This window comes from Cervus canadensis, chromosome 12 (genome assembly GCF_019320065.1).
Source record: "Cervus canadensis isolate Bull #8, Minnesota chromosome 12, ASM1932006v1, whole genome shotgun sequence".
In the NCBI taxonomy this organism is placed as follows: domain Eukaryota; kingdom Metazoa; phylum Chordata; class Mammalia; order Artiodactyla; family Cervidae; genus Cervus; species Cervus canadensis.
In genome coordinates this window covers 57169972-57186733 of record NC_057397.1, presented here as the reverse complement: position 1 = coordinate 57186733, position 16762 = coordinate 57169972, and the positions used below count along the sequence as shown (strand labels likewise).

The following is a 16762-nucleotide window of genomic DNA, read 5'->3' as shown; positions in this document are numbered from 1 at the left end:
AAAAAAAAAAGATTAAGTTCAGTTTGCATGCTTAGTCACCTCAGTCATGTCCAACTCTTTGCAACCCCATGGACAGTGGCCTCCAGGCTCCTCTGTCCATGGGATTCTCCAGGCAAGAATACTGGAGTATTGGGATGCTGGGATGCCATGCCCTCCTCCAGGGGATCTTTCCAACTCAGGGATCAAACCTGCATCTCTTATGTCTCCTGCCTTGGCAGGCAGGCTGTTTATCACTAACGCCACCTGGGAAGGGCCAAGTTCAGGTTGGGACACATCAAATTTGTGATATTCTGTGCAAAAAGTAGGTGAGTAGGTAGGTAATTCAGAAGTTCAGAAAAGTAGTTTAGTTAGCTAACTTATTAATGAGATGAGTGGAACATATATGTGTATATGTATATATGTATGTGAGTGAGTGAGTGACAGTCACTCAGTCGTGTCTGACTTTTTGCGACCCATGGACTGTAGCTGCCAGGCTCCTCTGTCCATGGAATGCTCCAGGCACGAATACTGGAGTGGGTTGCCATGCCCTTCTCCAGGGGATCTTCCCAACACAGGGATCAAACATGGGTCTCCCACATTGCAGGCAGATTCTTTACCATCTGAGACACCAGGGAAGCCCATATATGTATGTATGTAATATATATATATATATATATACACACACACACATATATATGGATAAATCTTTGTGTATGTATTATTTTTAAGATAGTTTTTAAGATAATTTCTTTTGATGGTTCTGTTTCCTCTGAACTTCAAGGAAAAGTTATCTGCTAAGAGGAAAGCAAAAGGAGGGAGATTTGAGTAGCAGAAAGGCTACTAAGATTTTGCTGGAATCTGTCTACACCATTTTAAACCAGTCATCTAGAGCAGCAGCATCTAATGAATATGTGGCTGTTGTGGAGAGTGGGGAGCAGATGTGTAGAGTAACTTGAGGCTGGTGACAGTGGATTATAGTAGAACCAATATGTCCTACTAAATTTTGGTTTTTTTCAATAATGCTCAAGTGTTGAGAGGTAGGCACAGAAGAAGCACCTGGTAGGACTCATCAAAAGGTTCTGCCAGTGGATGCTACATGAGAAAGGATACTAAAAAAGTTTAGAGGATTTGCAAAAGAGTGATTTTAAATGATGGGCTATAGTGTCTAAGTTAAACGTAAGTAGAGATGAGGGGGTTGATAATTGGAGAAAAAAATAAAGAAATCAAAGGTCTTACATTATTAAAAAATGAGGATAACTTATGAAATGAGCTAGAAAGAAAGTAGGTAGAAAAACCTCTTTGCAACTTTCTGAAAATGGTTGTGGTATTATTTTCCCCGTTTTACATAATAGGAAACTGAGGCACAAACTATTTTGACAACTCAGTTATAGCATGAGTAGTGCACTGCATCTTGAATATGAGTCTCCTAATAACCTAAATTGACTTCCCAGTAGATAGTTATTTTTCTTACTTGATATGCAGATCATAGATATTCTTTGTTCAAGGAAAGGAATCATTACACTTAACAGTTGAAATACATATGTCCAAATAAGTATCAAAATAGAAAAATAGATTGTTCATTTTAGAGCATGTGTCTGCTTCATCTTTTTAATATTTACTTGTTAAATATTCATTTACTGCTTTATATTTTCACTTTCAAATATATTTTGTTTTGAGTGTTGTTATATTATAGTTGGGGCTTCCCAGGTGGCCCCAGTGCAGGAGATGTAAGAGATGCAGGTTTGATGCCTGGGTTGGGAAGATCCCCTGGAGGACGGCATGGCAACCCACTCCAGTATTCTTGCCTGGAGAATCCCATGGACAGAGGAGTCTGGCAGGCTGTGGTCCATAGTGTCGCAAAGAGTTGGACACAACTGAAGCCATTTAGTATGCACATATATTATAGTTGTTAACTTTAGTATTAAGCTTAATATTTTGTATATAATAGCATTTAATTACGTTTATAAAGTTTTTGCATTTGTTCATTCTATTCACAGCACAACAGTAATTAATATCAAAAGTAAATAATGCTTTCCATAGGAAAATACATCTATATCAAATATTTTTGCTGGAATCTGTATATGCCATTTAAATCAGTCATCCAGAGCAGCAGCATCTAATAAAAATATAATATGAGCCAAATTTCTAAGTTTAAATATTTGCCTAGATATTAAAAAATTAAAAGGAGCAGGTAAAATTAATCATGTATTTTATTTAATCCAGTATGTCCAAAATATTCTTATATCAAATTTTGACCTATATAAAAAGATTAGTGGGCTTCCCTGGTGGCTCAGTCGTTAAAGAATCTACCTACAATGCAGGAAACCTGGGTTGGGAAGATCCCCTGGAGAAGGGCATGGCCACCCACCCCAGTATTCTTGCCTGGAGAATCCCCATGGACAGAGGAGCCTGACGGGCTACAGGCCATGGGGTGGCAAAGAGACAAACACGACTGAGCACCTCAGCACGCACAAAAAGATTAATACATATTTATTCTTTTGGAGAGTGTACTAAGACTTCTAAACCTTGTGTACATTACACTGTGTAATGTATCTGAACAGTGTGTGACACAATGCATCACGATCTGGAGGAGGCACATTTCACGTGTTCATGAGCTACATGTGCTGGTGCCCATAGTACTGGGCAGTGCAGATCTAGAGGCTTCAAAAAGTATAGTTCAACAAAATAACATGAAGGTAAGCTCTTTGTTTCTCCTAAGAGAACCGTTTAAGAAATCTTGGTAAGGAAAAATACTTATTTGTTAGAAAAATAGTTTTTTAAAAAGTAAATAAGCTCAAACTGCTACAAGGTCTGGTCTCTTTTAGTATCAACAATCCTTTTACTATAGTCTTATTTACCATAATTTTTTTCATTAAACTTTTTATATGTGCCTATTTGTAAATATATATATACATATACATATGGCATGATTGTGTTTATTTATATAAATTTGACTTTAAATGACTAATGATAAATCTTGGGCAATTTAATAGCTTCATTGTGTGTAACTCTATAGCATAATCATGCAAAAATTCTGAAGATTTATAATTTCTATTTGTGGAACATAAAAATTTTTTAATGTAAGGATTTAATCCTATAGTAGTAGTGAAGGTCGCTCAGCCATGTCCAACTCTGCGACGCCATGGACTGTGGCCCTCCAGGCTCCTCTGTCCATGGGATTCTCCAGGCAAGAATACTGGAGTGGGTTGCTATTCCCTTCTCCAGGGGATCTTCCCAACCCAGGGATCGAACCCAGGTCTCCTGCATTGCAGGCAGATTCTTTACCATCTGAACCACCAGGGAAGCCTTTAATTCTATAGAATGGGATAAATGTTGTATTTTATTTTATTTTTTTTATTTTTTTTTTTAAATGTTGTATTTTAAATTTACATTTTTACATTTAAAATTTAGAGTTTCCACTTAATGGCATTTAACATTATTGGTTTCAACATTTAAAATCAAAATCATATTATAAATATTCAGTGCAACATAAAACACAAAAACATCAGCTTTTTATATGCTTCTAACTGAATACTACAAGAAATGTTAAGGTGAAAAAATACTTTGTATTTGCATTCGTTTGTGCGATTCATTATTCACCATCCAAACGTGATTTTGAGAGAAGTGGCAGGTTATGTTCATTAAAGAAAAAGAACTTATACTAGATAAATATCCATGAAAGCAGAAACAGCCATAAATACACTGTAGGAGAAGTATGTTTGAGACAACATTTACAACTTGCTTAAATTCTGTTCACATTTATTATTTCATTATGGTGAACAGATATTTATTATCTAAGTTATTTTCTAGCCTTTGGCTTCTCAAAATTCATTAGAAAATGGGAGTGTATTAGTTTCATAAAGTAGCTAGCCACAGTGGAAGTCATAATTTCCTTAAATTAATTTTTGTTGTCAGTTTTCAACACAAACCTGAGAAGAGAATAGTCTAATGTTTCATGTGAGCACTTTTGGCACAAATGTGCCCACGTTACAGTGTAAATTCTTGGACATTATTTTAAACCTGAGCTTTAGCAGTGAACAAAAGAAATAAAGTTCTTGCCCCATGTAGCTTCAAGTGAAAGAGTATATAATAAAAAGAAGACAAGAAGCTCAGAACAGGTTAAGAAGTAAACTCAAGGTCATGAACTATTAAATGATAGAAATAGGATAGAAATCCATGTCTGACTTTGAACCTAACTGTATGTTTCACCGTCAGTTTTACCAGATTTTTATCAGATTTTGTTGCCTTGAATAAATCACTAATATTGTTGAAGTACAAGTGCCTAAGAATCAAGTATAAAACTTTTCCTATGAGAGACCATGACCTAAGCTTAAGAGAATCTGAGAAGTAGAACTCCCTCATTACCCCAGTATAAAGAATTAGGACTATTTTAAATATAATTTGCTTTTCTTTGAAGCTTGTTGAACAGTAACTCCTAAAAATACCTTATTTTTGGCAAACAAAATGTAGAAAAAGCTAAAAAATCATTTTGTTGATTAGTCCAACTAAAGGAAATTTATAAAATACTGATACTTAGAGAACCATAGATTTGTTTTTGAGACTCTCACTGTATATTTTAATTTGTTTGTTCATTGGGACCAAAGATGCGATACTTAATGCCTCACATTTATGTTATATATCCTAAACATTAAAGCATACTTTAGCTCAGGAAAATTTAGCTTCTTTTTAAAAATAATACTTCATGGTTTAATCATGTTAGTCTTTGTCTTTCAAATTGATCATAATAGAAGGAAAACTTCGAAAACCATGCACTAGACTAAAAAATGCTGACAGCCTTTAAAGACTAGCATTGTGTATACCAAGACATCCTTCCAGAACAGAAATTCACAATCTTTGTAGAACTGACTGACTTGAAATCTGAGAAGAAAAGATAAGTTTAGATTTCTAACAAACTGAAGGCTTTCCTCTAAATGGTTCCAAGGAAGATTCAGTATATATGACCCAGGGCATTTTGTCAAAATATTACTGTCATTATAATCACTGAAGCAGACTACAATCTTTCTTTTCTTCGTGAGTTCTGAGTGACATGTAAAAAGCAAGCTTATACTTGGGTATTGATGACTGAAACATTGTCTACATGCACAAACACAAGCTAAGCAAATATACTAAATTAAATCATGTATTTGCACACTTTTACATGAAAATTTTCTGTAGGATTAACAAAGGGATAATCTCGGACATTTCAAGACATTTGATGTATTAACACTGCATTTATTCAAAGGGAAATTACAAGTATTCATTTAATGAGGCAACAAAAGTATGCTTTAATGACAAAGAGTTACCTATTATAAAAAGTATTTTGTTTTCCACATGAAATGCCTAAATTTGATTTAAAATATACAAGTTAAGTCTTAACCTAGATTCCATGCTATACTTAGAAAATAATTTACACATTAAAGCTTCTGAGAGTTTTGCTTCATATCCCCTCTATTAGTTTGTTTCTCTAAATTTATTAAATAGGGCTATAAAGCATGGTCCTTGACAAGAAGTGTGGTTATTTTATACACATACACATACATACTATTCTTTGTTCTTTGTGGTGGTCAGTCAGGTATGGCCACAAGAGGGGATACAGGAGGCATTTAGGAAAACAAAGTTTAAACTTTGTCCCACGAAAAAGGAGGCAGGCATACTACGCCACGCAGAGCAACAGGGTAGGTCAGGAGGCAGAAGGGCAGGAGTGAGAGAAAAGTCAAGGCCAGAACCTTTATTGGGGCAAGAAAGATAAGAAAGGGCAGAATAAAGTTTAAATTTGGCTAATCTGAATAATTTCTGCAAGCTGGGCTTTGGGTTATAGGGGTGGTCTCGAGTTGCCTGGTACAGGCCGTGGGATGGTTCAGGGCAAAGAGCCTCTTGATGAAGGTGAAGAGGATGAAAAAACTGTTTAAAACTCAACATTCAAAAAACTAAGATTATGGAATCCAGTCCCATCACTTCATGGCAAATAGATGGGGAAACAATGGAAACAGTGACAGACTATTTTCTTGGGCTCCTAAATCACTGCAGATGGTGACTGCAGCCATGAAATTAAAAGACGCTTGCTCGTGGAAGAAAAAGTATGACAAACCTAGACAGCATATTAAAAAGCAGAGACATTACTTTGTTGACAAAGGTCTGTCTAGTCAATTTCTCCAGTAGTCATGTCTGGATGTGAGAGTTGGACCATAAAGAAGGCTGAGTGCCAAAGAATTGATGCTTTCGAACTGTGGTGCTAGAGAAGACTCTTGAGAGTTCCTTAGACAGCAAGATCAAACCAGCCAATCCTAAAGGAAATCAACCTGAATATTCATTGGAAGGACTGATCCTGAAGCTGAAACTCCAATACTTTGGCCACCTGATGCGAAGAGCTGACTCATTGGAAAAGACCCTGATGCTGAGAAATATTGAAGGCGGGAAGAGAAGGGGACGACAGAGGATGAGATGGTTGGATGGCATCATTGACTTGATGGACATGAGTTTGAGCAAGCTCCGGGAAATGATGGACAGAAAATCCTGGCATGCTGCAGTCCATGGGGTCACAAAGAGTGGGACACTACTGAGTGACTCAGCCACAATAGTCTGGCTCTGGCTTGGGCTAATTTGCATATCAAAGGCATGCCCCAGGCTGAGCCCCTTACTATCTCTAGAATTGGCTCACACCAGACACTGATCTGACATCGCTCCCTAGCCAGGAAGGTTTTTAAATTGGCAAAACATAACATAATCAATACACATATGCACACACACACTCTCTTTAGACCTTAATTATTTAATACCCACTAAAACTGAACTAAGAAATACAAAAAATTTTCACCTGAAGCTTTGCTGTTTAGATATTTTTAAATATCTGTAATCATTGGCCTTTCGGTACATTCTGTTGATGAACAAGCGCCTTGTTTTTTTGATCTCTAAGCCCAGACCCCTAGGGCCTCCCTGGTGGCTTAGCAGTAAAAGAATCCACCTCAAATGCAGGAGACCTGGGTTCCATTCCTGTGTTGGGAAGATCCCTTGGAGGAGGCCATGGCAACCCACTCCAGTATTCTTGTCTGGAGAATCCCCATGGACAGAGGAGCCTGGTGGGCTGTAGTCCATGAGGCAAAGAGTTGGACATGACTGAGCAACTAAGCACAATGTATATATATGGCCTCTTGAAAATCTAGAATGAGTTTTTTTTTTTAATCCTTTGGGACTCCAGAAAATCTGGTAGATTCTTCTTGAGACATTAATTAGATATAAGAATTTATAAATAGTAATTAAATTTCATTAAGATATGTAAGTTTAAAGTTCGTTCTCAGCCTCTGAAATGTTGCAATGTGATTGTACAAAGTAGATTATTTTTAACTTGAATTTTATTTTCAGTCAAGTTTACAAAAGAAAAAAAATCAGAGTATCCACTATTTTTCAAAATATGGAACTAATGTTGTTTGTACTTTAAAGTCTGAGGAATTAATATCCTTAATTTATAGCCATTTATACATTCTGGCCTAGAGAGTTCCATGGACTATATAGTCCATGGGGTCGCAAAGAGTCGGACACAACTGAGCGACTTTCACTTCACTTCATACATTTTTATACATTTGAAACTCACTATTTAGTGATATTATATAGGTTAGTTATAGTCCAAGAATGTTTTCATGTTATAGTTTAGCTTTCAGTGCTATTTTTAGCAGCATAATGTGAATTTTTTTGTACTGTAATCATTTCAATAGTGCAGCATATTCATCATTTGTTAAATACAAAACTTGATACACTGATTACAGAGCTGGATGATTAGCAAGAATAAATCAAGTTTTCACTTTTTTCCACAAAATTTTAACTCTTAGTGTTCCTTTGACATTAGTAAGAATGGTGAAAAATGTAAATTTATCCTTGAAGTAACAGGTCAGTGAGTGTCCCTTCTGATAGTTTACTATGGAGCTGTTATTGAGAAGTACTATGTAATCATGGGGCAAAACAAACAAACAAAAAACTAACATGAAAATAAGCCAGAGGGAAGTCTACTTCTGCCTAAAAGATTTATATGTAGAAATAATGAGGTTAGCTGAAAAGTGCAGGTAAAATAATAGAAAAGTTCTTTACCAGCTGACTTATGAGGCAAGCCCAATAGAAAAATTAAAGGAGATCTTATATATATGGTGAGTTGATGGATTAGAATTATGAAATTTATTCTGAAAACTTGTGAAGAGACCTGTTTTTGCTTAAAATACATATATCAAGGAAGATCACTGGGAACAAAATAACTGAGCCAATAGAAAGATTCTTTACTAACTGAGCTATCAGGGAAGCCCAATAGAAAAATTAAATGAGATTATATATATGGTGAATCGATCAATTAGAACTATGAAATTTATTCTGAAAACTTGTGAAGTGAGACATGCTTTTGCTTAAAATATATATATCAAGGAAAATTGTGGGGAACAATAGGCAAAGCTGAATTAAAAAAGAAAAGAACCATGAAAATTTGAAGGAGATTAATTTGAAAAACCACTTTAACAGAGGTCTTATGGTCATAAAAATTCGGAGTTTAATAGTACCTTAACAATGATCTTTAACCTCATTTGCTAAGTTAGGAAAAAGAAGACCAAGGAGTAAAAGAAACATTTCTGGTGAACTATTAGCCATGTAGTTTTGGATCTAGAAATTGTGGTAAGACAGTTTGATTTAACAGATACACAGATGAATTCCTTTTATTCTCCTTTAGTAAAATTCCTCACAGCATAAAAATTTAATGTTCTAAATCAAACATTTGTGTTTTCAAATTCATGTATATCTCCATCTTGAAGGAATTTCAATAGCCGCTTTCTTAAGGGTCATTTGTGTCCTCCACATCTCTAAATCTGTTGCTTTTCTTTTTTTTTTTTTTTTTCTGTTGCTTTTCTTAAATGTTCCTGATAATTAATCCATATCATTTGACCACCACAACTTTCTTGAACCCCATTGTTATCTTCTGTGGAATTTGACTCTATACTATTTTTCTTATTTCTGAGAATGTATCTCTATTCACCTTGGTCACTCTTCTTTTTCTAATCTTTAAATATAAGTAATCCTTGGACTATCTTTTCAATCTTTTTCATTTCTCTCTCTCTGCCCTCTTAGCCTGCCTTCCTTCTTGCGTGTCTCAGTTGTTCAGTCATGTCTGACTCTTTGAAACTCCATGGACTGCAGCCCACCAGGTTCCTCTGTCCATGGAATTTTCCATCCAAGGATACTGGAGTGGGTTTCCATTTCCTCCTCCAAGAAGGATGGAAAGTCGACACGACTAAGCGACTTCACTTTCACTTTCAAGAATGGAAAGACCATTTCCATCCTTCTTAGGCCATCCTAATTTCATCCGTCCTCTCCTGTTCAACAAATACTTGTTGGTTCTCTGTTTAGCCCTGATTGTTCCCTTGAGCACTTGGCCTGAGTGTACAGCCTCCTCCTACTGAACCTCAGTTCAGTTCAGTTCAGTTCAGTCGCTCAGTCGTGTCTGACTCTTTGCAACCCCATGAACTGCAGCACGCCAGGCCTCCCTGTCAACCACCAACTCCCGGAGTCCACTCAAACTCATGTCCATTGAGTCAGTGATGCCATCCAACCGTCTCATCCTGTGTCGTCCCCTTCTCCTCCTGCCTTCAATCTTTCCCAGCATTGGGCTCTTTTCAAATGAGTCAGCTCTTTGCATCAGGTGGCCAAAATATTGGAGTTTCAGCTTCAATATCAGTCCTTCCAATGAACATCCAGGACTGATTTCCTTTAGGATGGACTGGTTTGATCTCCTTGCAGTCCAAGGGACTCTCAAGAGTCTTCCCCAACACCACAGTTCAAAAGCATCAATTCTTTGGCATTCACCTTTCTTTATAGTCCAGCTTTCCCATCCAGAAATGACTACTGGAAAACCCATAGCCTTGACTAGATGGACCTTTGTTGGCAAAGTAATGTCTCTGCTTTTTATTTATTTATTTATTTTTCTCTGCTTTTTTTTTTTTTTTCTTTTTTTTTTTTCCAGTGGGTTTTGTCATACATTGATATGAATCAGCCATGGATTTACATGTATTCCCAATCCTGATCCCCCCTCCCACCTCCCTCTCCACCCGATTCCTCTGGGTCTTCCCAGTGCACCAGGCCAGAGCACTTGTCTCATGCATCCCACCTGGCTGGTGATCTGTTTCACCATAGATAGTATACATGCTGTTCTTTTGAAATAGCCCACCCTCATATTCTCCCACAGAGTTCAAAAGTCTGTTCTGTATTTCTGGTCTCTTTTCGGTTTTAGCTATAGGGTTATCGTTATCACCTTTCTAAATCCATATATATGTGTTAGTATGCTGTAATGTGTCTGTATCTTCTGGCTTACTTCACTCTGTATAATGGGCTCCAGTTTCATCCATCTCATTAGAACTGATTCAAATGAATTCTTTTTAACGGCTGAGTAATATTCCATGGTGTATATGTACCACAGCTTCCTTATCCATTCATCTGCTGATGGGCAGGCATCTAGGTTGCTTCCATGTCCTGGCTATTATAAACAGTGCTGCGATGAACATTGGGGTGCACGTGTCTCTTTCAGATCTGGTTTCCTCAGTGTGTATGCCCAGAAGTGGGATTGCTGGGTCATATGGCAGTTCTATTTCCAGTTTTTTAAGAAATCTCCACACTGTTTTCCATAGCGGCTGTACTAGTTTGCATTCCCACCAACAGTGTAAGAGGGTTCCCTTTTCTCCACACCCTCTCCAGCATTTATTGCTTGTAGACTTTTGGATAGCAGCCATCCTGACTGGCGTGTAATGGTACCTCATTGTGGTTTTGATTTGCATTTCTCTAATAATGAGTGATGTTGAGCATCTCTGCTTTTTAATATGCTGTCTAGGTTGGTCATATCTTTTCTTCCAGGGAGTAAGCGTCTTTTTATTTCATGGCAGTGATTTTGGAGCCCAAAAAAATAAAGTCTGCCACTGTTTCCATTGTTTCTCCATCTATTTGCCATGAAGTGATGGGACTGGATTCCATGATCTTTGTTTTCTGAATGTTGAGCTTTAAGTCAACTTTTTCACTCTCCTCTTTCACTTTCTTCAAGAGGCTCTTTAGTTCTTCTACTGAACCTCTCCATCAGGAAATTCCACTGGTCCAGTGTTGATTGTTTCCTAAATCAGTATCACCTGGCAAACACTATACTCTCTAAGGACCTCCATTTTCTCTTCTTTAAGAGAATTGAAAGTGAAAGTGTTAGTCTCTCAGTTATGTCTGAGTCTCTGCAACCCCATGGACTATACCTCTGTCTATGGAATTTCCCAGGCAAGAATACTGGAGTGGGTTGCCATTGCTTTCTCCAGGGGATCTTCCTGACCCAGGGATCAAACCTGGGTCTCCTGCATTGCCGGCAGATTCTTTCCCTGCTGAGCCACCAGGGAAGTCCTTTTTAAGAGAATTACATGAGTTATTTATAGAAAGCACTTGGACAAGCATTTGGATTATAATAAATGCTTACCAATTTGAGCTATGATTATATCTTATTCTCAGGTCCAGATACTAAGCTGTATAGATGATTCCTTCTAGATAACTTTTACGTTAGCTTTGTTTTCTATTAGTAGTAGCAATGGAGTAGCCTAAGTTCCTGTTTCCTTTGCCAGAACTATTGCTATAAACTCCTAATTGATTTTTTCACAGGCAGTCTCTCCTGACCCTGCTATTCAAGACATACTAAATTGTGCTGCTGTTATAAACAACTGTGAATTCTTAGTTGCATAATCAACAAAAATTCACTTCTGCCCATTATAGTCACTCAGGGGCTCAGTCTGATAGAGGCTCTGTCTTTCACAGTCCCAGCAGCAGAGGGAAAGAGAAGTTAGAGTTGAACACCACCAATCAAATGCTTCTGCCCAAAAGTGATAGGACTCATTTCCACTCATTCCAAATGAGCAAGGATCTGCTCTTTAACCAGCAAGGCACTGCTTCCTATCCTGAGATCCAAGACTTAGGAACATTAAACACAGTTTCATTACTAATGGTATAGTCAAGGAAGATATTTTGACTAAAAAACAATCTGTTGATTAGCTAAATATTCCTCCCTAATCTAGACATCAACTTTTTGGCATAGACAAATACACACATTCAAGTACTTAGATAATATGCTAATACATTATAGTGTATTGATAGAATGCATTTGTATACAGTACCTGAAGTATTGTTTAAAATACCAAATGTTTAAATTCTGGACATCTCCAGGAATCAAAGATTTAGCATGAAGAACTCAGTTTTTTTATACTCTTCAGAGAGAGGTCTTTTCTTTATTATCTAACTTAATTAAGGTTTAATGACATTAGAACTGGTCATTGGACTCTTAATTCTAAACGTTCTCATGCAGCCATATTTGCATTTTACATGCTGATATATTTACCAGTACATTAATTAAAAGAGCCTATGTAATACCATTCTTGTATCCCTGTGTTTGTGGGGATATATATGCAATAAACATTTGAATAATGGTTACTATTTTACTAGCCTAAAATTGTAGATGGTCATTTGAGTAAATGAAATATTGTTTATCAAATTATAATGTAGGATCATAATCATTTTGAATTCCACATTTTAGGAAGGAAATAATATTTAATGCAGAGAAAATATTTGATGAGGTGAAGAGCAGGGTTTTAGCAGGGTTTATTATCCACCTTTCCCCCTCCCCACAAGGTATATGCCAGAATCAAGAAATGGCACTCCAAAGCCAGATATCCACTCAGTGACTGACAATGGGTGCAGCTGAGTCTGAGGTATAGTGATAGGTATTCAGTTAGCTCTTGGCACATGCCTCCAAGAATGCAGGAATGGGAAGGAAAGAGAATTAGGACTTTCAAGGCGGCATAATGTTTGGGATTTTGGCTCATCTCTGTGGGTTTTTTTTTCCTACTCTATCATTATTCCTGTTGTCTTCTAACTTTTACGTCCTCCTAGCCTTCCTTAGCAGCACTTACTAGCCTAAGATGTTATAAATAGTCCCATTCAAGCGTCTTTTCTGCCCCTGCGCTGCAGTTCTCACACTCCATTCTGCGAGCTGGTAGGCCCTCTCTACTTCATTCATAACAATTCTGAGTCACTCCAGTCTCTAATTCCTTGGGCAGGTTCTCTCCTGATCACCTTCCCACCTCTCAATATGATGAAACATTTTTTCATAACTGTGTATTTTATTTACAGTGTTACTCTTATGTTTGTACTCTCACAAACTCAAGAGTTTATCTTTGTCCTGTGTTTGCTGGTTATCTTAACAGTCAAACTACATAGCTGTATTCATTCAAACCTATTAATGAATACTTTTGGCCTATAAACATTTTGTTTAATCACTAACTACTATAATCCCTTAAATATGCTAATTAAGTCTTTAGAGACTATTTATAAGTATTTCACCGTCTTTCATTATCTTTCTCCTAATGATAGGTGATACGAGATTTGCCCTTTAAAAAATCTTTCAGCATACAACTTTAAACAGCTATAACTATGTCATAAAATAGTCATAAAATATGTCATAAAACTGGCAATTTTCATATTTCAAGACTACTACATATATAAACTTTTTCATTATTTTTCAATGCCAAAAATCGGAAAAATGCATAAGACCATATTCAGAATGTGAAACCCTGTTTCTTTCTGGAATTGAGCATCCTGTATCAGTGCCCAATATTAGTGTGTAGTAATCTTATGGAATTAACTTGAAAGTCACGCTATACCTTTAGCCTATGGAATGAACTATGCAAATTGAATTGTTTTGGTCCTTCATTGCGTTTTTCATTTGTCCGATTGTTTTAATTTTCTTTTCTGGTTGCCGATAACTTTTATGTTCATTTTGGAAAAAACAAAATAGAAAAAAAAGAACATTTTTAAAAGCATAATACCAACCAGAGAAAATTAAAACAACTTTACACTGTTCACAGTACATCCTTTAGATTTCTTGCTATATACATTTGTGCTTCTTTTCCCAAGAACATAAACATCGGAAACATATTTTATTTTTCTTTACATTCCCTTTATTCCTCTAGTGCAGGTAGCTAATGAGTCATCTATGAATCTAGGTTTCCTGAACTACCCAGTTTAGCAAGAGATGTTTATTTGTATTTATATAAATTTCTTTTATTTTCTTTTCTGTTTGTGACACTATCACTCTGGGATTTGAATTTGCTTGTGTGCCCTAGTGGTAGAGTGAATCCATGTTTGGTATGTGTGCCAGCCAAAGCTAAAGTACAGATATCTGCTTTCTCTCGCCCTTTCTCCCATATCAAGAACATATTTTATGTTAATAAATATTTATTTACAACAGCATTTTCAAAGGTACATTCTATTTTATTGATGAACATGACCTTTAAACATCCTCTACCATTGGACATTTCTGGGGGTTTTGCCTTGTGTTTTACTATTACAATCAATTCTGCAATAAATATTATTCTTGCTAAATCTATGATCATTGCTGTTTTCCCTTAGGGTAAATCCTGAAAGTAATATTGATAGGTTAAAGGATAGGCATATTTTTTAAACGCTTTTGATACATTTTGTCATATTGCCTTTCAGAGATATATCTCTGATACTCCCACCAGCAACATTGGTAATTTACCTTGTTACCAGACCCTTACAGATGTTCTCTTTTAAAGTAATAATATAATGATAGGGTCTGTGTTTTCTTAACCACTAAATATTCCAAATGATCACCCATGTTTACAGATTCTTTACTACAAAATATTCTATAAGTGAAGAGTGACAAGACTTTTAATATGTTGGTTGATAGCGTGTTTGCTTGCAGTATTGTTTGCTTATAGTTTAAGGTGATGGCCAAGTGAGGAAAGTAAAAGAAACCAATAGTGATACCCTAGACTCAGTCACCCTCCCTTCAAAACATGGCGCTGAAGAGCAACTACTCAAACTCATCCTGATGATCTCTGTTTTAAGGAGATGAGAAGTAGATCCATCTTACAAAACTTTTAATAACCCTTCTTGTAGATAATGCATTATCAAAGGTGCTAGATTGAAGAGAAGTGCATTTCTTTAAAACCAAATAGTCAGTAAAACATTTATCTATAAATTTATTTATCTTTTCAGTTAGTATTTTATTATATCCTGATTGGTTTTGGCTAAGTTCTTTATGCCCTAATATCCAACCATGAGAATTAAAATGCAAAAGTCACAAGGTATAATATTTTGAGAGTATATCTTTAACTTCTTTGGTATGTAGTAGGTGGTCCTTTTAGAAAAGTATGCTTGGGGTAAAAGTTCCTACAAAACAAGAGTACTAGTTATTGTGACTATGGAACATATATTATTTTGAAAGCCATAGTCTCGACTGAACTTTGACTTGTCTAGACTATGCCATGCCTTTTCTGATGATAGCATACCATAAAATCATGTTGTATTTCTATGTTCATTTGCCCAGAACCCATGAAACAAGGTATACTCTGGGAGCAAAGTGTTTCATCATTAAAGGGTACCTTAAAGATATTCCAGTTCGACATGTTTAATTGATGCTTAATGGGTGATGGTGGTGGTAGTGGTGGTGGAGATAATAATAAGAAGGAGGAAGAGAATAATTGTTGGAGCTCTTATGTGTCTCCTACTATGCTTAGTGCTTTATTTAAGTTTTCTCATTTATTAACTGAGGAAGTTAAGTTCCAGAAAGGGAAACAACTCTCATAAGATTGGTCAGTAAAGTCAAAATTCATATCCAGATTTCCTGACTCCCAGTGTAGTCCACCCTGCATTTAGCCACATGACGCTGGCCATATGAAAACCATTTTAGACATTTGAATCTCAGAAATCTTAAAATTTATAAAGATTATTTTTTGATGCTTTTAAGTATTTACATATGTATGTTGAAGGGCTTTAGCCTTGTTTTAGGTATTGTCTATATTCCCTAATTGCTGTCATTTCTATTTATTGAATATTTATTTATTTATTTATTTATTTTTGAATATTTATTTTAATCTTATTATGTCTATTCTTTAAAATAAGAAGCTACAGTGAACTATTCTCTTATAAATGAGGACCCTGAGGATCAAGTAGAAGCAATAAACTTTCTGAAGGAAGTCAGTTAAGTAACAGTAAAGCTGGGATTGAAGCCCCCATCTGTTACCTCCAAACTCTTTCTACTTTATTCTATAGTTGCTTATTGAAAAATAGCAAAATCAAACAAACTTGAAAAGGATTAATTTGTGTCACCATAGAAGTATATACACTGTCTCCTTTCTTGCTATCTCTTGGTCTGTTTATGCCTCATTTCTTCTTGAAACTAACATGAATGATAAAATAGTACACTTTACTGTCTTTTTAAAAAATTCACACTGAGTCTTTTCCCTCTTAAATACTTGGAGAAAATGAACATAGGTTAATAAAACTAACATGTTAGGTATTCCCTGGCAGTCCAATGGTTAGGACTCCATGCCAGGCATGCCCGAGTTTGATTCCTAATCCTTACCTTTTAGTAGATATTACTCTGGGTAGAGGAAAAAAAGTGTTTAAGAATTATTGCCCTCTGACCATATTGCATAGAAAACTGCTAATGACTTTTCTTTCTTTCAAATGAATACAAGAGGAAAATCTTTCCTTCCTTTTTGGAATATAGACATATCAATAAATATGAAAATGTAAAGTGAAATAAATTATTTTTAATTCAAAACTAATGAAAACATCAATCCCTGTTAGAAAATTTAACAAGGTTTAGGAAAATCTTATTAATAAAATGAGAAAATTAAACAGCCATGCAGCAGTAGATGCTGTCATTTTTGCCATTTTTTTGTAAAATTTCCCCAGTCATAGAATTTCTCTTTGATGG

The 16762-nt window shown here is 35.9% G+C and overlaps 1 protein-coding gene across 33 annotated transcripts in view; it reads left to right on the top strand.

Moving 5' to 3' along the window:
- Positions 1–16762, top strand: part of RIMS2 (regulating synaptic membrane exocytosis 2) — a 586517-nt gene that overhangs the window by 480731 nt on the left and 89024 nt on the right. The gene's annotated exons all lie outside the window — the stretch shown is intronic.